Raw genomic sequence first — 22,728 nt, forward strand, 5'->3', positions numbered from 1 at the left:
GTTGTACTGGGAAGCTCCCAGGTATGAAGTGTGTGAAGGTGAGTAACTGTACGTTCACACAGAAAATGATGCAAAATTTCACCTCGCTTTGCTCACCTGAGTTGGAGCGAAATTGATGTGGCAACGTGCAGGTTTGACTCCTCTTGCCAGCCGTTGTGGTTAGTCGTTTTGGTTGACAGCTTCTTTTTTTTTAAAGGTCAGGAATGATGAAAGAGTTTCGATTAATTGAAACTCTTCTTCACAATTAGAATGTAATTAGAATGCATTACAGTATAATCCTTTTGCACACAGCCTGCCAGCCAGCAAAACCAGTGTCTTCTTTGGGGAATCCAGTTTTTCTAAACCTTTTGTGCAGATGTCATCAGTCAGTGTTATTGGTGACAAAACGATTGGCATTTTTCCTGCTGTAAATACATGGGAGGGCAGAATTTACTTTGTTTCTTTCTCAAATCTTTTTATTGATTTTGCACCAGTGTTTTAGACAACACACAGTGACATATCCAAGATTGAACTGGTTTCTGATTTGACAGACAAGACATATATAAGCAATATGCAAGACATATAAACAATAACAAGAACATGAACCAACCCTCAGTTCTATCAACTCCTACCCAGCTTTCACATACTCATTAACCCTTCCCAGCCAAATTCCCAAATTCCTCTGGGAGGGCAGAATTTACAGGCGTCTGGATGGAGTCCTGCTTGAAGCTGGCTTTTGCTTTACTGTGTCAGGCGAATTTCGCAAAACAAATCTAATTCCAGCCCCTGTAACTTTAGCTAGCCGTGATGGACTTTTACTTCCTCTGGTGTTCATACCAGTTAAGAACACATGAAGAAACAGCTGAATATGAGCATCAGTCCAGACTTTTGCCCTCGGCTCGTGAAGTATTACGCAATTTCAATCAGGTAGACTACTTATCATTCATTCATTCATTCATGCTTTCTCTTTACCCAATCAGAGTTGGTGAACACTTTCCCTCTTTTTCCAGAGAACCAATCAGAGTTAGCCATCACTTCCCTCTCTTTTTCAAAGAGCCAGTCGTCTGACAGGAGTATATACACGTCACCTTCTAAGCTATTGCCCTTCTCTCAGATCTATGCCGTATGCTGCTGTCATTCCAGTCTCTGTGCTTACCTTCGTCCCTCCTCCACCTCATCACCACCAATGTCCAGGCTCCAGAGGAACTCCCCAGGGGGACGTCCTGATTCCTACGTCTATCCCGGATGTACTCCTAACTTCACGAATGGGAGGAGTTCCTCCATGGAGCTTACGCCAAAGTTTACATCTTGTTTCATGTCATGAATAAACTTTTTCATTCGAGCATTCATCCTAGTCTCTCCTGATTGAAATTTTGTTATGCTCGACTTTCCAAGCATGAGGAACTGCTGGATATCACAAATCAACTTCCGTCTCCTTTTGCCCATAATCCCTTGCATTTTGGGGTCATTTCCTTCAGTTGGTTGTGATTATGTTCTCACTCCTAACGAACCGCTCCACAGCTCTCTTGTTAGAGGATTGAGACTCGCATTTTCAAGCGTTTCGGTGCCATTATTTAACGCCTCCCAAATGTGAATGGCTTTATTCTCACCTGGCCAAACGAACTAAAGCAGTAAACGCCTCAGAGTTCGAATAAACCTGACTCCACACATGCTTGGTGTCAGCTTGCCCTTACACATATTCACACCTAGCAGCCGCCCATTATGGCTACAGTCTTCTACTGTGGGCAAGTGAGCTGTTAGGGGTTGGGTGCCTTGCTTAACGGCTCCTCAACATTTACTGAGGAAGAAGAAGAGCGTAAACCGTTCAGTGTCCCCGCCTAGATCTCCTGCAGTGTTAGTAGTAGTAGGGGTAGTTGTAACCAGACGAAGAGGCCAAGGAGTGTAATCCAATCTGTGGAGGGGCGGAAAGACGTTCTGCCAGTCAGCCGCTCTCTTATTAGGACATGAGGGACCAGCTGTTTGTGTGTGTTTGTTCCTTCGCCTGGCCGGGCATATGAAGGCAGCCATTCAAGCTCGTTTGGCTGCAGACAGCGCCCAGCAATATTCACACATGCATGCAAACACAAACATATGCAGACAAAGAGAAGACACAGAAACCCACACATAGACTAACCATTAAACACACACTCGCACGCAGCCGCACCCAAACACAGCCGCGTACACAGGTGAAAACACAGTTGCGTACACCCACGCACACATGAGCACAGATGCAGACGCAATCGCAGACACTACCAGACTAAAGTTTGGACACACCACATTTTTCTTTATTTTTTAAAATTTTTCACATTGTAGAATAACAGTAAAGACACCAAAACTATGAAATATCACAAATACAATTATCCAGTGACCCAAAAAAAAAGTGTTGAACAAATCAAAACTATCTTATATTTTAGATTCTTTAAAGTAGCCGCCCTTTGCCTTGATGGAAAGGCAAAGGCTTTGGAAGGAAATTCATACATAGGATCAACTTCACTACCGTATTTCCTCTAATATCGGCCCGGGCCTTTATTTACCTCAACTGCAGAGGGTACCAGGCCTTTATTGGAAGCAGGCTTATATTAGAGACAGCCCTTTATTTCTAATTCCCTCTGTTTGATAAGTATATTTGCTCATATTTTAGTACAAAGCCTCCTTGTTTTCTGATCTACTGATTATTATGGTAATCGACGACGGCATGTTCCAGAGACTTCCGCCAGGCACCAGGAGTTTACCGGTATCCACCGTTGTTTTTAGCTGTGACCAGCAGCTCTATAGCTCGCTCGATCGGTCGGTCGGTTGGTCGGTCCACAAAAATGTCCCCACCCTTTGGCGGCCTATAGCCATACAGTGTGTGTACGTGGTCGCAGCTATTGCGAATTCATGCTTGTTTCCTTTGTTTTTTTCCCCGGCCTGTATTTGGGGCCGGCCTTTATTTGTTTGTGTCGACCACGGCCCCGGACATTATCAGAGACCCGGCTTTTAATTGACTACCGGCCACTATTAGAGGAAGTACGGTATTTATATTTGTCTAAAAAACACATTTCAAGCATTTAAGCAGAAACCTTTAAATCAAAATGGCTTTAAGAGAATGAGAAACAGAGAACATTCAATCAGGTGGGTCCAGACTGTGGACTGGTAGTGTAGATGAACGCACACACACATAAGATACACTCACTCTCCCAACACACAAACACACACTCATACACACAGAGCACCCTCTCTCAGACTCACACACACACACACACACACACACACACACACACTCTCACTCAAGCATAGCACGTTTGGAAGCATCATAGTAACCATCTCTGTTTCCCCCGGTCTCGGCTCATTGCTCCAGTTGACTGCATGCCTGCCTGCTGATCAGCAGGCCCTGCAGGCTGCTGCTGATGAGAGGAGGAGGAGGAGGAGGAGGAGGAGGAGGAGGCAGGTAGTCAGCGAGCGGCGGTTTGGCCTCGCAGCAACCCGCTGGCCTTTCTGCTGAGTAGCTGGTTAGCGTGTTAGCGCTTGCCGACTCGACTTCACAAGTCAGCTATTTATTTTGATTGTTCAGACGCCCATATCACAGGCACAAACCTCACATCTTCAGAAGTTAAGCTTTTTTCCCTCTTCCTTCCTGAAAAGCTTGTTCTCATCGATGCCCGTGTGTATTTTTGAAATTATATAATGGGGTTTTAATGGGTTTAAAAGACCCATTTGTCATAAAACTCTCTCAACATATAAATAACCGTGCAAACCTTCACCAAGAACACCAACAATCGCAGCTATGTTTTGTTTTAGTGACAGCAGTGATATGGAGCCAACAATGGGGGCAGGAATAAGTCATGAAAAACAATGAAAAAACACGGGAATGGCAGCAGTGCATGTTTAGCAAGACTTGTCCTCAGTTATACTGGGTTTTGTTTCACAGCCACATCAGGCTCGGACATTTCTGCAAAACGGTTCTTCTTCATGCTGCTGATTTGGAACATTTCAAACACTCGACGTAGCACCAAAAAGCTGCAACATTGAACCATTTGAGCACGGTTGCATATAAAATAAACCACTTGCTAAAAGCGTTCCTCATAGCACCAACTGGGATCTGCAAAGCTACAAGCCTAAAGAACCTTTTTCTGGTACGTGTAAAAACCCAGTTATATAAAATAGTGTTGGTCAAATCTACACAAACACACTCACACCAATTCAAGCACGTAGGCATGCACATAGACCAGCACACAACACGTATGCATGCATGCACACACACAGGTATTTGCACACACACACACGCACACACACACACACACACTCTATGCTACACACTCTACCCCCACACACACATCTAACACAGATTTTCCAGAGCGCTCCCCTCTGACGCCGGCTGAAAATAGCTCCATCTCCTCGGTGTGTGAAGTGTCCGGCTCTCACAGCTGATTGTGGCCCAGAGGAACAGTGTGAGGCTGTGGGATGTGACAAGAGCGCCGCCGTGGGTGGAAACCTCTCTTAAAGGAGAACGCCACCGACCGATCCGCTGTCAGATACCATCAGTCTGCGATGCTCAATACATTCCAGGAGCTATTTTGCAACGAAGTGTAATTTACCTTGCGGTGAACCCAGTTTCTCACAACCTGCCTCATCTGCTACCGCTTCAGTTAGTGAGTTCATACGTTTCCCACAATGCCTTTCAGCAACCTCCAGAGAAGGAGTGAGAACTTGTTGCATTCAGCTGTGGGCTGAACGTGAGCGGAGTAAAGTTAGCTTGATATAGGATTGTTGGATATTCTGTGGGTATATTTTCTCAAATATTGAAAACTGCTGTTGTACCGTATTTCCTCTAATATTGGCCCGGGCCTTTATTTACCTCAACTGCAGAGGGTACCAGGCCTTTATTGGAAGCAGGCTTACATTAGAGACAGGCCTTTATTTCTAATTCCCTCTGTTTGATAAGTATATTTGCTCATATTTTAGTACGAAGCCTCCTTTTTTTCTGATCTGCTTCTGTTGGGGTTCGTTAGGTAGCTGTTTTTTTTTGTTACTGCAATGCATTACCGATAATTACGGTAATCGACTACGGCACACTCAAGAGACTTCCGCCAGGCACCAGGAGTTTACCGGTATCCACCGTTTTTTTTAGCTGCGACCAGCAGCTCTATAGCTCGCTCTGTCGGTCGGTCGGTCAGTTGGTTGGTCCACAAAGATTTCCCCACCCTTTGGCGGCCTATAGCCGCACAGTACGTGGTCGCAGCTATTGCAAATTCACGCTTGTTTCCTTTGTTTTTTTCCCCGGCCTGTATTTGGGGCCGGCCTTTATTTGTTCGTGTCGACCACGGCCCCGGACATTATCAGAGACCCGGCTTTTAATTGACTACCGACCACTATTAGAGGAAATATGGTAAATTGTTCTTCCCTTTCCAGTAATCACAAATATATTAATCAGTGTGTTTTTACTTGCTTGCTTTGCAATTTTTTTGGAAAACCAAACATCCACCGAATATCCAATACCAAGCTAACAAATGGTGCAAAATGGTGGCTCTAGAAAGAAAGAAGCCCTCGCTCTTTGATTCTGAGGGACTGACACCAAAACCTGACGTTTACCTCTGATGTTTTAGATCACTAAACATTTTCTCATATCAAACTCCACTGTAGCCGCTGGAAACATCTGGAGGTGACGTCACCTCGTCTACGATTGGCCGGTTATCCACCAAGAAGATAAACACAACAAAACTACTGAATGGACTCAGAAATACAAGATACATTTCCAATAGCTGTTTTTAAATGTTTTAGGGTGGAGTTTTCCTTTAAGACAGCACACCTACACACACACACACACACACACACACTGTTATATATACATGAACATATACAGACACACATACTTGCACGTATACACATACAAGCCCTCAAACTCACATGTGCACACACACACACACACACACACACACCCTTTTTATCTGTGTCAAAGTGTGAAGTCCTTACTATCACTTTATCGGCTCCAGTATGTGTGTGTTTGTGCATGTGTGTGTGTGTGTGAACATGTATAAACTTGTGTGTGTGTGTGTGTGTGTGTGTGTGTGTGTGTGTGTGTTTTTATCTGCAGCATGTGAACAGCAGCGTCTCTTATGAAACCCTGTGTGGGCGGAGCGTCTTTGCACAACACCGCACTCACCGACTCCAACAACCGGAGAACAACACAGTCGTCCAATTTAGCACAACAGGTCCAGCTAACAGCACAGCTAGCATTGTTGCTAAGCGTGAGAATGTCCCACCAATCTGTATGTGTGTGTGTGTGTGTACGGGCCGTCCTCTCCTCTGCGTTGTTCTCAGGACGGGGGGGGGGGGGGTGAGTAGTGTATCCTGCTCCGGCCCGATCCATACTCACTCCAGCCTTTCATCTTCCTGTTCTCACGCCTGCGGAGGCTTCCTGCTCGCGGGCCACACCCTCTGCGTGACTCCACACCCGCAGCACGTACACATCGGATCCCTCTAATTGCACCGGGGGCCCCCTTTAATTGGGGCTGCGTCTTGAAGATGTCGTTTCACAGATAGGAAGCGTGTTTTATTGACTTTTTTTTGTGGTGTCTTTTACTGTATTGTACGAGGCAGTGCGACTGTTTGTACACAGTGTGGCAAGAAAAGTCGACTATTTGTAGAAGAGATCTGTGGGGAGCCGAGAGATTGCGAGTGCAGTTACAATTAACAACAAACACATGATCATTTCTTATGACACAATCTCACAAGCGCCTACCTGTAGAGTGATTTACAGGCGATTTACAAGCTCATTTATCAAGTTTTATAAATATTTGCTTATAATGGTTTGAAGTGCTGATGATGTATTGCGACACCCTGCATCTAGTTTGGCAAAAGCTTTGATTGAATCACTTTAGTTAACGCAGACACAAAGTGGTTCATATAATGCACTAAGAAGAAGCCTCTCGCTGTGCCTAAAGCAGTAATTCTCAACCTTTTTCATATCAAGGACCCCTAATGTCGTACACATTAGGCCCACGGACCCCCCATTTGACCCAAATCTGAGAATATGTTTATTGTTAGATACGATTTTGTCCAAAATTCCATGACTGTCTGTATTGTAGGTAGAGAGATAACAATAAAACCATGATCAAAATAGTCTACATTTATTCTACATTCTCTAACTGTTAACTTCTTGTAAAATAGCCTAAATAATTGTGAAGTTTTAACAATTCATAATTTTGCTGTGGACCCTCTGGAAATCCCTCAAGGACCCCTGGTGGTCCCCGGACCCCACGTTGAGAACCACTGGCTTAAAGGAAACAAAAAACACGTGAAAAGTCAGTCATAAAGCTCTAAAGTACCACACCACACTCCAACTGCACAAGCATTATTTACACCCACATCATTACATTTATTATTTATTTATTTTATATATTTATTCACATATTTTTTTTTAATCCATTTTAGTATTTATTTATGTGTTTTTTATGTATTTACTTTTCATATATTGCCCCTTATACTGAAAAGTGAGTGTTCACAGACATCAATAACGCTTTACCAGGAGTCATAAAGCCATATAAGTCCTATGTGTGTTATAAGACAAGTTTGATGTAAACATTATAAACATATTCTTCAAGCCATATAGGGTTCTTATAGTGTCATAAACACGTTTACAGCTTGTTTACAGCTACACTTACCATGCCCTATTACCACATACTGTAGTTCACAGAAAGTGTTTCCATTACAACTTATGCCACTGCCTGCATCATTTTTTTTTATCACCTCTCCCTTTTTTTTTTTTTCCTGTGAGAAACTGATTACATGACTCATTATTGTGAAGGTGAGCGGAGGGGCGAGAGACAGAGTGAGCGAGTGAGAGAGAGAGAGAGAGAGAGAGAACGCACATACGCACACGAGCGACTGCATGATTTGTGCGGCTTCTGACACTAAACGTCTTCATGGCAGGCAGGTCGGCTCTGCTTTATTGCCCCGTCTCTGTGACCCCCGTGTAGTTTGGAGAGGCCGGGGCTATCATTAGCGGGACCTTTGCCCCTCCCCTCCACTCTGCACCCGGCCCGCCAGCTGCTCCCGCACTCCCTCATTAGCTCCGGTCCATCTCAGCTCCACTTTACCTGCCTGTCGGTGGTCATGTTACTACCGTCCTCTTATCGCAAACAAGACGTAAGCGCTCTCTTTAACCTTGCCCCCCCGCCCCACCCCTCCACCACCACCCCCCCCTCCCCTCCCTCCACTTCTCCCTATCTTAATCTTTCTAATGTGTGTGTAAATAATGCTTGCGTGGTCCAGATAGCTTTTGTTTCACCATCAAACAAGCCCCGACCATGGGAACCTGGTCATTAATTACCATGTGATTCATGGTTATGGCTCTGTGTCTCGTCTCGCCACTAGTCTGTCATTAAGACTTTCCCAGACTTCCCATCCCGGGCCTCTCCCAGCTAACAGCTCACCCACACCAGAGCTCGCCCCGGCTGGATCATCACTGCTCACACACACACACACACACACACACACACACACACAACTTCTTGTTGTTGTTCCCACATGTCTTACTCGCAATCAATCACTGTCTTTTCTGAATCTAAGGTGAAACTTTATTGATCCCCCGTGGGGGAAATTGGGTCGTCACAGCAGCAAAATAACAGGATTCAGCAGGGGGGGGGGGGGGGGGGGGGGGATAGAATATCAGCACAGAAGTAGAATATAAAAAGGGAATAAAAAATAGTAAAACAATGATGCAATACAATAGAATATTGGTATGGTATGCCATATATATGTACATTACATTGCACTGCACTTTTACTGCTTCTTTTGCACTTCTGGATAGATGCTAAACTGCATTTCGTTGTCTTAGTACTTGTACTCTGTGCAATGACAATAAAGCTGAATCAATCAATCAATCAATCATGAGTGGGAGGTATGGGAAAAAGCATGGATTATTACATGTGAAGATTTACTTTCAGTTGTTACTTTGATGTGTTTCAGATTATCTAAATGAGAAATAACCTTTTCCAACACAATAGGCGACAACACACAACAAAAAGGCAAGTTGTTTCACTGCCATCTTGTACTTAATGCCACTCCTTAATCTTTCTCAATCGTGATCGAAGTTTAGATCGGTTTCTCATTTGCATAAACCAAAAACGACCGTGTCCAAACAATTTCCAAATTCCACTCTGATGAACTGTACTCAGTCCTGCAGTGCCCCCCCCCCCCCTCCCTTCACCTCACAGCAGAGGTTTCCCCCTCTGGGACGCCGCGGCCAATAAGCTATAGCGTCAAAACGTTTGAATTCGGTTGTTAAAATTGTGCTCGGCACAAGTGTGTGTCCCACGAGTGTGTTTTTCCCTGTTTTGCCTTGTGTGTGTGTGTGTGTAGTGAAGGCTGCGGCTGCCAGTCAGGGGAACAGAGGGGCTGCTGTCAGGACCGGCCCGCCTGACTTATGGCCGCAGTTGTTACATTCAGCTTGAGTTTTACCAGCAGCTACACACCGGCCGGGGATAAGGCTGGAGTAGTCTTACGGCCCCCACCCCCACACTCCCACTGCTTACACTCATCTCACTGTGTGTGTGTGTGTGTGTGTGTGTGTGTGTGTGAGAAACAGAGAGAGAGGGTTGTGTGTTTGTAAAACAGTGTTTGTTGTTGCGTGAAAATCTGGTGGCTGCAAATTTTGTGATTTTCATGTTTCATTTGCTTCATTTGAAGGATTGCATGGTTTTCTGTGGGTTTTAAGAAAATTCTACCAGCCTTGGTCTGATGAAAATCTTTAAATAAGAAAAACCCACTGGATAAACTCAAAAATACATGGTGGTCAAGCTGAAAACAAAAGACTGTTCTTAGTTCCTGAAAAGTTGATATTTGGGAGATACAAGGTTTTCACCTGACAGCGCGACAGGCTGTGTGTGTGTGTGTGTGTGTGTGTGTGTGTGTTTGTGTGCAAGTGTGTTCATGTGTGTCCACAAAAAGCGTGGGTGCATGAGCATTGTGTGTGTGTGTGTGTACAAGTTCGTTCATGTGCGTCTACAATATGCGTGTGTGGATGTGCATGGTGTGTGTGTGTCGGTGTGTGTGTGTATGTGCGTGTGTGTTCTGTCTGTGCATGAGTACACCTTGTGTTCGTGTGTGTATACTGTATGCATGCTTGTTTGTGTGTGTGTGTGTGTGTGTGTGTGTGTGAGAGAGAGAAAGGGATATGTGTGTATGATCGGTGTGTGTGTGTGTGTGTGTGTGTGAGTGCTTGTGTGTTCTATGTATGTCTGCATGTTTACAGTACGAGTCTACATGCTCCTGTTCTCGTGTGTGTGTGTGTGTGTGTGTGTGTGTATACTGTATGACTGCGAGTGCTTGTTTTCGTGTGTGTGTGTGTTGGTGTGTTGCTCCAGCTGCCCCAGACTGTAACCTACCCCCCCCCCCCCTCCACCCCCTCAGCCCAAACAGTTGCTCACGTCACTTCACTGCAGCAGAGGGAGCCGCCAGCCTCTGACAGTAAACGCATCACACCCTGATCGAATGATATTGGCGAATAATTCTCAGTATCGCGTGTCTTTCCTCTCTCCCTCTGCTCTGTGTGTGAGGTCCTGCTCAAATGAATCCTGAGTTTGTTTGGACACTAGAGAGTCAAAGCGCCGTCAAGCGATGTGAACACTGCAAAAAAAAATCTCCATCTTAACAAGTTATTTAGTCTGTGATTGAGACTTGAAATTGTAATTTTCTTAAAATAATGAAAAATCTGCCAGTGGGGTTTAGATAATTTCACTTGTTTCCAATGCAAATCAACTTTTGTAGAATCAAGTGTCATTTGATTCTGACCTTATTCTGACTGGTTTCAACAGACTGACACTCCTTTCTAGAAAATTCCTGAAACAAGTGAAGCTGCATTGGAAACAAATGGAGTTATCTCTCCTCATTGGCAGAATGTTTCTCTTGGTTTAAGAAAAATAAGATCTGAAGGCTGAATATGAGACTAAATGACTTTTTTTGACATTTTTTTTACAGTGAAGTGTGCTGAATTTTAGAACTGAAATATCTCAGCTTTCAAAATCTCCCTCCACTTTCTGTAGGAACCGGCGTTTATGACGAGGTAATGCAGCTGTAACTTACCTCCTTCAGCTGGTGGCTTGCTGCTGGCCTTCTCTTAAACCCCCAAATTCCAACAGTGTTTCCAGTGTGAACCTGCTCGCAGTAACAGATGGGGGGGCAGTGCAGCCTAGCGGTTACACAGACCGCCCAGCAGTGGTGGAAGAAGTACTGAGATCTTTCACTTCAGTAAAAGTAGCAATACAACAATGTAAAGATACTCCATTACAAGTAAAAGTCCTGCATTCAAAATCTTACTTAAGTAAAAGTACATAAGTATTGGCAGCAAAATGTACTTAGAGTATCAAAGTAAACGGACTCATTATGCAAACTGTCCCCATTTAGAGAGTTATATTTTTCATAAATTATTGGAATATTAATACTGATTTATTGACATACATGTACATGTAAGCAGCATTTTAAAGTTGTCAACGTGAAGCTAATCTTAACAATTTAGCTATACTTTTGGGTAGTCTAATCTATAACAATGCTATTTTATAGTTATTTTATAAAGATGATCAAATGTTTTAAATATAAAATATTGATCTGAAAAGTAACTAGTAGTCTAACTATAGCTGTGAAATAAATGTAGTGGAGTAAAAAGTACAATATTTCCCTCTAAAATGTAGTGGAGTATAAGTACAAAGTAGCATAAAATGGAAATACTCAAGTAAAGTACAAGTACCTCAAAATTGTACTTAAGTACAGTACTTGAGTAAATGTACTTAGTTACTTTCCACCACTGCCGCCCAGTCACTGGCAGGTCTCAGGACCAGCAACACACTGAACCCCTGCCTGCAAGTCACTCTGGATAAGAATATCAGCTGAATTTCTAAAATGTCAAGTAAATATTAGTATGATCTGCTTACCTCATGATACGCTTCGATACGTGATCTGGGGTTTTATTGGGATTCAATAAACCAATACAACTGCCATGTACAACTGTATAAATAAAATAATAAATAAAAGTCCAATAACAACAAAGCCTGACTGTGCAGAATTATGGCTGACCATGGCTGAACAGGCAAAGAAAAGTAGAACTTTTGTTGAAAGTAGAAGGAAAAAAAAGGAGAACTAACCTAAATATTTTCATTTTTTTTCCTTTGTGTGTGATTGAATGATTGCAACTTTCTATTGTTCAATTATCTTTGTTGTTATTATTGCTACTTTTGATTATCACTATTTTGCTTTGGCAACAGATGCTGTTGTATTTAATGCCAATAAAGCTCATTTGAATTGAATTGAATTGAATTGAAAAGAGCGCCACCTACAGAAACTCAAACTGCACCAACAGAAAATTCAAGCTCCGCCCCCACACTGTTTGATTGACAGGTGATCTTTCTGGCAAGCGCTAGTGCAGAAACACCACAGCAGTGAGCGCTGAGACAAAATAAAACACAATGTCACATATTACCTCATTAAAGTGAATTCTATACAAAAAAGTTCACAACACACTATACATAGAGAGCGAGAACAATAAAGAAAGCGAGGAAAGAGGGTGAAGTAATTAAAATCATAAAACCATAATAGAGCGCACTGAAGGAAGCAAGTATGATATGGATCCAAACAAAGAAGGCAACAAACAATATCAGACACAACAAAAACAGGATAGTGTGTGTGTGTGTGTGTGTGTGTGTGTGTGTGTGTGTGTACATAGAGTATACGGACATATGGGAAACTTTCATCCATGGTTTTATACTCCGTTAGTCTCAAAACAAATGGGAACACACGTGCACATACACACTCAGGAATGTGTACGCAGGAATGCACACACACACACACACACACACACACACACGCACACACACACACACACACACACACACGCACACACACAAACAGGAACAGGACACACATGAACAGGAAAGCATATGCCTACACACACACATGGCAAAAAAATGAATGCACAGCCACACATGAAGAGGAATGACGACAATATATGCTCACACACACACACACACACACACACAGACACACACACACACACACACACACACACACACACACGCTCTCAGTGGGTGCTGAAACGGCGTGAAGTGCCAGTTATAGCGAGTTCTCCCAATCCTTTATGTGCCCCCCTCTATTTTTAGCCATCTCATTAAATTGGTGCTAATGATTCTTAGGCGTGTAAATGGTCTGATAAGCTAATTATTGGAGGAGGAAAAAAAAAAAACCTATTTCCATCCCACACACACACACACATGAAGGCCTCGAACGCCTCGAACGCCACGAGGAGCCCGGTGTGATTAATAGCAGAGGCTTGGCGCACGCCGCGTGTTTTTATTATTACTGGAGAGAAATTCCAGTAAAATGGAAACATTTACATAGCGAACATCAGAGACCGGCTTTAGCTGATTTGGTGTTTTTTTTTTTTTTTTTTTTTTTTTCTTCATATGTGGGTGTTGAGAGGTCGGAATCAATCACTGATACAGTTATGACTGGGGATTAGTTCAAGTAGGGTAAATGTCTGTAAATGCCTGACTGATTCCCTCTGTTTGCTCTCAATCTTTCTTGCTCTCTCTCTCGCTCTCTCTCTCTCCCTCTCTCTCTCTGCCCCTTTCTCTCACTCTCAGTGCCTCTCAATCCCCCTCTCTCTCTTTTTATGTCTCTCAAACTCAATTTATCTCTTTCCTTTTTCTCTCAGTCTCTGTCTCAATCTCTTTTTTCTCTCTCTCTTTCTCTCACTCTCTCTCTCTCTGTCTGTCTCTCTCTCTCACTCTCTCGGTGCCTCTCAATCCCCCTCTCTCTCTCTTTTTATGTCTCTCAAACTCTCAGTTTATCTCTTTCCTTTTTCTCTGAGTCTCTTTCTGTCTCAATCTCCTTTCTCTCTCTCTCTTTCTCTCTCACTCTCTCTCTCTCTCGGTGCCTCTCAATCCCCCTCTCTCTCTTTTTATGTCTCTCAAACTCTCAGTTTATCTCTTTCCTTTTTCTCGGAGTCTCTTTCTGTCTCAATCTCTTTTTTCTCTCTCTTTCTCTCTCTCTCACTCTCTCTCTCAGTGCCTCTCAATCTCCCTCTCTCTCTTTTTATGTCTCTCAATCTAGCACAGTTTATCTCTTTCTCTTTTTTGTCTCTTTATGTCTCTCGATCTCTTTTCTCCCTTTTGTCCCCTTCTTTCTTTCAATCTCTCTCTCCTTACTTTGTCTCCTCCTCATCTGTCTCTCTACTTTATTATTTTGTCTCTCTCCCATTCCTCTCCTCTCTCTTTCTCTCTCTCTCTCTCTCTCTCTCTCTCTCTCTCTCAGTGCCTCTCAATTTCCCTCCCTCTATTTTTATGTGTCTCTCAATCTCTCACAGTTTATCTCTTTCTCTTTTTTGTCCAAGTCTCTTTCTGTCTCTCAATATCTTTCTCTCTCTCCCCAATTCTGGCTTATTCCCTCCCAAGCTCTCTCCCTCTTTCTCTCGTTCTCTCTTTCTTTCTTTTTCAGTTTGTCTTCCTCTCGCTTTCTCTTTCCGAGTGTCTCTCTCTCATATTCTTGGTGTCTCTCTTATTGGTTGCCTCTCTGATGCAGATGTTATTCCCTGTCTTTCCTCTACAGCAGACACAAACAGCAGTGTGAGGCAGAGGTGGAAAGTAACTAAGTTCTGTACAATTTTGAAGTACTTGTACTTTACTTGAGTATTACCATTTTATGCTATTTTATACTTCATTTCAGAGAGAAATATTGTACTTTTCACTCCACTACCTTTATTTGATAACTTAAATTACTAGTTATTTTACAGATTCAGATTATTAATACAAATATAATCAACTAATAAATTGTGATGTATTATTATAGATTACTGTAAGATACCCAGCAGTATATAAAGTAGTGGAAATCAGCCCCACCTTTTCCAGCTGCAACATTAAAGTGATGCTTATACATTAATGCATCAATAATTATAATTCAATAATATCATATATACTGTATTATTCTGAAATGGGCCGTTCTGCATAATGAGTACTTTTACTTTTGTTGCTTTAAGTACATTTTAATGCTAATACTTTTGTACTTTTACTTAAGTAACATTTTGAATGCAGGACTTTTACTTGTAACAGAGTATTTTTATACTGTGGTATTTCTACTTTTACTTAAGTAAAAGATCTGAGTACTTCTTCCACCACTGGTGTGAGGGCCTCACTGTCTGCAGTTACTCCTCTATGTATGTTGCCTTGCACTGTAACACGCCAAGCGGGGAGGGGTGGGGTGGGGGGGAGTGAGGACCAATGAAAAATGAAGACTTCTGATGTCACCGAAGCATGCGTGTAAACATGAAACATGCTAACATGATTTAAGGCGGGGTAACCAAACACCTTCTGCCGCCAGCCGCTCCTCTGCGGACCTGCAGGACGACCCGGCGACACTTATACACATGAACCTTTGCACTGTCTACCACCTTTCCCACCGCCGCCGCCGCCGCCATCCCCGTCACCGCCACCCCACTGCCACCCCTCCCCTCAACACTTACATACAACTCACATTCCTCTGGATCCTTAGATCTGCAGCAGGGTCAGCTTGCATGTCTGGGCATGCCCCCGCTGCACGGCCGCGCTCTGAACGGACTGACTGAGGCTGCGGCTCCGTTCACACTGCAGCTGAAAGTGGCCCAATTCAGATTTAGTTTTTTTTTTTTCCCGCTCATGTGACACAGATGTGATGTTTACTAATCAGTGTGAACAGCAAAACACTGCATTTTGCAATTCCCATCTGGACCACATGAATATCGGATCAAAATCAGATCCTGAGGCATGCGACCTAAACACGACTTAAAAACCCCATGAAACGGCATCTTTACTTCCTCGATTTGATGTATTTCCTGTTGAAACAGGATGTTGGGGGCGGGACATAATGCAGTGAGGGATCACTCAAAAGTCTAAACCAATGGAATATGAGTCAGGGAGAGAAAGGCAGTTTTATTTGATGGGAGGGGTGCAGAGGGGCGGGACTGTTAAATAATCGGATGGTTTTATTGGTTAGAAATGTATATTCCCAATGTGAATATGTGAAATGTGTTGGAAACGAGAACAAAATCAAATGTGACGTCTGTTCTTATTGTGTCTCTGCCACACGTGACATCACTGTCACTTGATATTGGTACTGGATATGAGTTACATCCTATAGGATAGATCTCAGCAACAATTCAGAATTGATCACGAAGGCCTGCAGTGTGAACTTCGGCTAAGTTGACCTCTCTCTCATCAGGAGAAACGCCACTCCATGCTCCTGCTCCTCTTCACCACCTGTACCTGGCTGTTTGTCCAGGGGAAGATTTGCTGAGCACACATGGTCTTTTACAGTAACACCCTGCTGCATTTTCATAGTTACACACATTCACACCAGGAGCTGCCCACAGTGCAGCCACAGCCTCCTCACAGTCAGCCAACTGCACACAGGTGACCTTGGTGTGAAGATGCTTTTGGAAAATGTAGAATATCCTCCACTGTGCATCAGCAGTATCTTGCATTGGTACGGGACGATTTTGGTAGAGCAACAGTGAGGCAGCTGTACAGCAAGCAGGCAACATAACGTGTGCTGTTTGGTGGATGTTATCCTTTAAACCAGCGGTTCTAAACTTTGGGTCCGGGTACCACCAGGGGTCCTTGAGGGGGTTCAGGGGGTTCCCAGCAAATTGATGAATTGTTAAACTTCACCATTATTCTTTTATATGACCATTAGTCCTTGATATAAAAATGGTTGAAGAATCACTATTTTAAACCACCTTACATGGGTGCAGATGTTAATTGGTCTGCCTCAAACACATTTACTGTATTTTTACTCGCTTTATGATTTTAGAAGCACAGCTGACTTTTACTAAAACACATTTTGTGTTTTTAGTTTGTCTCATTGTAATGTATGAATTCAAATGCATTCTGACAAATTAGCCTGCCATGTTTCATATTTTGAGTAATGTTTGCCCTTCAGATCAGGCCTTACTGTATTTCACAGTGACCAATAACTCTCCTCACTCTCTCTCATGTCTGCATAGTTTTCTCATGTAAATGTGTATTTTTTGTTGATGTTCCTGATGAAGTGAGAGAAACTGCAGTTGTATTTAGGCTGCTACAATGCCCAGAGTGTGTCAGTGTGATTTACTGCCCAGACCCATCCAGAGTGACCCTCCCCCTCACACACACACACACACACACACACATACACACACACACACACACACACACACACACACACACACACACACACACCACCCTCCAAAAGTTGAAATGAACACCCTTACATATCGCTGTTGTTAAGTGAAAACCTTGTAGCTCCATTTTTGGTGATTTGTATGGTTTGACTTCATTTGAAGGATTTCACGTTCCTGTGTGGGTTGAGAAACTTCTACAAACCTTATGAAACCCTTTGGATAAACTCAGTAACACTAATGTTTTTACCTAGTTCCTGAAAAGCTGACATTTTGGAGATATGAGGTTTTCCCCGGACATGTGCCGATATGTTAAAGTTGAAGCCTCTAACCTTGGCAGCGTTGAGGTATTGTTGCCTGACCCGCTGAGTTACACAGGACGAGAAATAAGTTGGATCGGTGACCAGGTTCCACTTGACGATTCATTATGAGTTGAAAAGGGCAGAAGTGATCTGAGCAGCGGCGCTCTGACTGAGAGGTTTGGTAAATCCCGGCTTAATGCCCATGGCTTAATAAAAAGCTGAACTCCCGGCTGCAGAGGTGTGTCACCCAGCTGAGGGGCCCGGGGCGGTTTGGGCTTACCGGCTGGGACTGCCTGAGCCTGCCTGCACAGCAACGCTCAGCCAGCTGTTACAGCCTGCTATCGCCCCTGCTTTCACTCTCCATTACAAGTGTTGCAAACAAAATTTTCGGTTTACCAAAATTAAGTGTTTTGGTAATCCCCAAATTTGAGGTTATGTGCACAAAACGTAGAACAAACTGCACGGTGCAGTTGCTGCAAAGCTGATTCTAAGGTGAGGGTAGCAGGACTAATACCAATAATAATAATTTGAACATATATCCATCAATTTTAGAGTCCCGTTCCTATGATCAAGCAGTTTAAAACGCTGCCTCTCCTTCCAGATTAAGCCTCTGTCCGTCCTGCAGCCGCTGTGGAGCAATTTGTCTGAACGGGGGCAGTGAAATCAACGCCCCGTGATTACCGTTATCAGCAGCTGAGCGGCTTAACTCTTATGATAGTGCTGGACATCTAGACGCTTGTTACACCTCCCATAGTTGTGTTTTTGGTCACCCTCTCTCAGTCTGCACCTGCTGACTGCGTTTCCCCCCCCCGTGACGCCACTGTCGCCAGTAATCATAACCTCCTGAGATCGAGCATAAACAGACATTAGGCCCGCCGGTGGCCCAGCCTGCACTTATGAGCTTGCGAGCGTGGACGTAGATTTGCCCCCGGTACAGATTCTCCCCACTCAGCGTACAGTAATTAGAGAGATCACCTCACCACAGTGGAAGAGCACCAGGTTGTAAACGGCAGTAATTTGCTGTCAATAGCGCCCCCAGGTGGGAAACCAGGGAAGGAGCAGACAGTTGTTAGTACTTAAGAAAAAAAAACCCAGGGTGATTTTAAAATAGGCAAAGGTCACAAAGCAGATTTATCAGATGTTACTGTTGATTTTGTCAGTGGGGAGTCGTTTCTTTTTATTTTATTTTTCAGATTCCTTTTATGGCTTTACAGAGTGGAGAGAGAAGGGATGACATGCAGGAAAGGTTGTGAGCGTTGGAACTGAACAATTAATTGAAAAAATAAAATAAAATAAAATCTAAATCGCAATATGAACTTTCCAAATCCCAGAGGCTGCAATTAATTGCTTAAGAGGAGGTGGAGGAGCATCCAAACTGGACTTGTAAACAAGGAGTTTTAGAGCTGCTAGGTAATCTTTGCTCTGTGAATCAAAACCTTTCATCAGACTCTATTCTGTCAAATAATCACAATTAGATTTTTTTTTTTATCTTTCAGCTGTAGTGAGCATGTTTCCAAACCCTCGAGGACCTGGTTCACACAGTGCTTGGTGTGAAGTGTGGTCTGACACGGTGGCTGAGAGGGTCAGGAGGTCTGTGGCCTCTGACTGAGACGTTTAGCGGCAGACAGCCAGTCTCACCTCCCAGCTCACCTCTTATTACTCCCAGCTGATTCACCAGTGACAGACCGGGACCAAATACTACCAGTCTGGAGTCACATGGACAGGAGAGCTGGGGGGAGAGAGAGAGAGAGAGAGAGATCTCCATCTTAACAAGTCATTTAGTCCAGTGATTCTCAACCTTTTTCATCTCAAGGACCCCTAATTTAGTCCACTGTAGAGCCATGTACCCCATTTTGTCTCTCGGACCCAAATCTGATATATATATTAATATTTTTATTGTTAGATATGATTTTGTCCAGAAAACTATGTATATTGTAGGTAGAGAGGTGATCAAAACAGTCATTCTTCTACATTCTCTAATTGTGTTAACTTCTTGTAAATGAAATAATGCTGACGTTTAACAATTCATCAATTTGCTGGGGACCCCTTGGAACCCCCTCATGGTCCCCGGACCCCACGTTGAGAACCACTGATTTAGTGTGTTATTGAATCTTAAAATTTAAATTTTCTTAAAAATAGTTTCAAGAATTTAGTGGAATCAAGTGTCATTTTCTTGACAGCAGTGCAGTGATCTGCCTTATTCTGACTGGTTTCAACACACTGACACTCATTTCTAGAATATTCCTCAAAGAAGTGAAGCTGCATTGGAAACAAGTGGAGTTATCCCTCCTCACTGGCAGGATTTTTATTTGTTTTTTTGAAGGCTGAATATGAGACTAAATGACTAAATGAAGATAGAATGAAGAGAATACCATTAACATTAACCATTTCTCCCCCCCAACCACGAAGGCAAAGTTCTCCCACCACAAATTCTGGATCATTCAATTAGCACTCTGTGACACACGAGACCCATTTGCTCAGGAGTGCACCGGTCGCTTTTGATCCAGCCCCCCCCCACCCCAGTCACCCCCCCCCCTCTTCCACCATGTAGCCTGTGATTGAAGATGTGTGTACGCTTCTCCTTTGAACTTCGCCCTAATGGGAGGCCGGAGTGTGTGTCAAACCCAGTTTGTGTGGCCCGGAGTGTCTGACCTGAGGGCCTGAGTTTGTTTAGCTGCTGTTCAAGTTGTCTTAAATGGAGATGTCTGCGGCGCGCTGTGTATGTGTGTGTGTGTGTGTGGTGGGTGGGGGATGGAGGAGGGGGGGGTGGCAGACCCTGGGGTGATGAATGGCTTCTCTCCCTCCCTTCTCCCATTTGCGGCTGATCACCTGTTCCTCTGGTCACAGGGAGGGGGGTCAGGGGGCAAGTGGGGGAGTTGGGGGGCAACTAGATGTTATTGATTTTCTCCTGGAGTGTTGGTGGTGGCTGGTTGCAGCCGGCTCTGCAGTTGGTGTGTGTGTGTGTGTGTGTGTGTGTGTGTGTGACAGACAGAGAGAGCGTGTTGTGAGCGAAAATAGAGATGGTGTGTGCATGTGAATGTGTGTGTATGAGAGGGAGAAAATGAGTGCTGAGTGTGTGTGTGTGTGTGTGTGTGTGTGTGTGTCACAGTGTGGTACAGTTTCCTTACATGTGTGAGTGTGTGTGTTCTCCCTGCCGGTGACGGTACAGTCTCGGATGTTTGGCATTTTTTCTGGTTGCGGCAAAGACAACTGTGTTTAGCACTGGAATCAATTAGTGCTGGAGAGATGTGTGTGTGTGTGTGTGTGTGTGTGTGTGTAGCGTATACACTTCATAATACACACTGCAAAGCACACTTTTACTGCTGCTCTGTGTAGTTTCAGGAAGGCATTTTCAACTACTAAAAAGTAAAAAAAATAATTGTTTACAGGCTACAAAACTATCTGTTTACACCTAATCTAGTTTCTTTCTATTCATTTAATTTCTAAATTAGCTTCATGGAACATAGTGCAGTTATAAACCAGAAGCTGCACTGTACAGAAGTGTGTAAAATCATCCTGGGTGTCCCATCCGTTACTAGTGGAGCAGCTGCAGGATTTGTCTCTGATTGACGTCTCCGATAAAGTCTTGGCTCTGTTTTCTTCAGCTTTGCGAAGGAGTCGTTCATATTTCAACATGCTGGATCATAGGAAGGAACATCATCATTATGGAAAGATCATAGGAGCGACATATGTGACTTCTGTTTTAAGTTGGATTTTCCCTTTAAGCCTCTTAAGGCCTCGGCTTCAGAAAGAGCTGTAACTCTATGATCCCGGGCGCTTTGTCTGTATTCAGCACCTACCGACCTGCAGTAAGAAAAGGGAAGCGTTTCAGGTGCTTCTCAGCTCCTTTTGTTGTTCGGGGGCTTCACAAGAAATTAAATCTTCTGTGACGGCAGAGCAGCTCTTCACAGAGACCCAAAAAAACAGAGGGAGAGCCACAGAAAATGCTGACACACAATACCATATCAACGCAGCCCTCCATTGTCCGGGGCGGAGTAAGGCGATTCTGCTTGTCATCTTTGGCAACAATAGCTACCAGCTGCCTTTGTGCGGCCAACAAGTGTCGTTATTCAGCCCCACAAACGCATCAGTCAACTTGGACCGTTTGAGAAATCTTTATAGGCTGAAGTGAAACGATGTTCTCCTGCGGTATTTCACAACGCCCGCGAGGCAGGTTTCCTGGTGACAGAAAGGAGGGAGGGATGGGAGGGATGGGAGGGATGGGAGGGAGGGACGGGTGTTGTCGAACAAGTCTGTATCAGAAGCTGGGGAACTGGAGCCGGGAGCGCAGTGACTTTGACCCTTACACTGCTTACTGTTGTGTTGTTTGTATTGCTGGAGATCAGGGAATTGAATCAAATTCAACTGCTGAAATCAGAGTTTAAGTAATCTTTTCCTTTTTTTTTTTTTTTTTTTTGTTGTTTTCTCTCTTTATCCCTTTACTCCACTTTTCCTTCTCTTTTCTTTTCGGTTTCTTTTAATATTCTTTTACTTATTTTCTACTTTCCCCCCTATTTATTTAACAGTATTACTTTACCTATTGATTTGTTTATATTGTTTTGTTCTTTCTAAACTTTTTGGGGGTTTTATTACACTATATTGTAATTATGTATGATTGTTATTAAGGGAGACACTCCATAAGCCCCTCAGGGTTTCTTTGGTCTTCCTTGCACATGCTCTTTATGATGTTGGTATACATTATGGTTATTTTGTTTGAATTACTCTTTTGTGCTAAATAAAAATAAATAAATAAATAAAAAAGTCAGGCTGGATAGTGGCAGCTAATAGGCCTGAAATGGGAAAAAAAAGTTTGCAATAACACTGATCATCAAACAGCTTCTGATCTGGATCACTGCTGGAACGCACATAGCTATGGAATAATGTTGAATATATTTGTATAAAGTGTACCACAGTAATTTGGTGATATGTCTGTATACCAATGTGCCTTATTAAACTTGACTGAAGCAATTCTGATTCTGACAACTCTCCTCATAACAACAGAGGTGAGGACTCGAGTCACAATTTAAGTTGCTTGAGACTTGACTTGATGCATGAAGAGAAGACTTGAGACTCGACTTGACTTGACTTGGGTTCTGGTGACTTGGGACTCGACTCTGACTTGTTCTCTGATGACTTGAAAAGGTTTCTAAAGTCTTGACTTGAGATCTTGTGTTTGTGTAAATGACTCAGATTGAAAGTGATGAGATTTGTTCCAGCAGACGACTGAATTTAAATTCTGTTTTCTGAATTTGTATGGAATGATTGAATTTATTGAAGTTGAAACTGATT

The sequence above is a fragment of the Centroberyx affinis genome, unplaced genomic scaffold, assembly GCF_046629955.1.
Source record: "Centroberyx affinis isolate AG114_WGS23_722 - 3 ecotype Tasmania unplaced genomic scaffold, CSIRO-AGI_Caff_v1 ptg004081l_1, whole genome shotgun sequence".
Lineage (NCBI taxonomy): Eukaryota > Metazoa > Chordata > Actinopteri > Beryciformes > Berycidae > Centroberyx > Centroberyx affinis.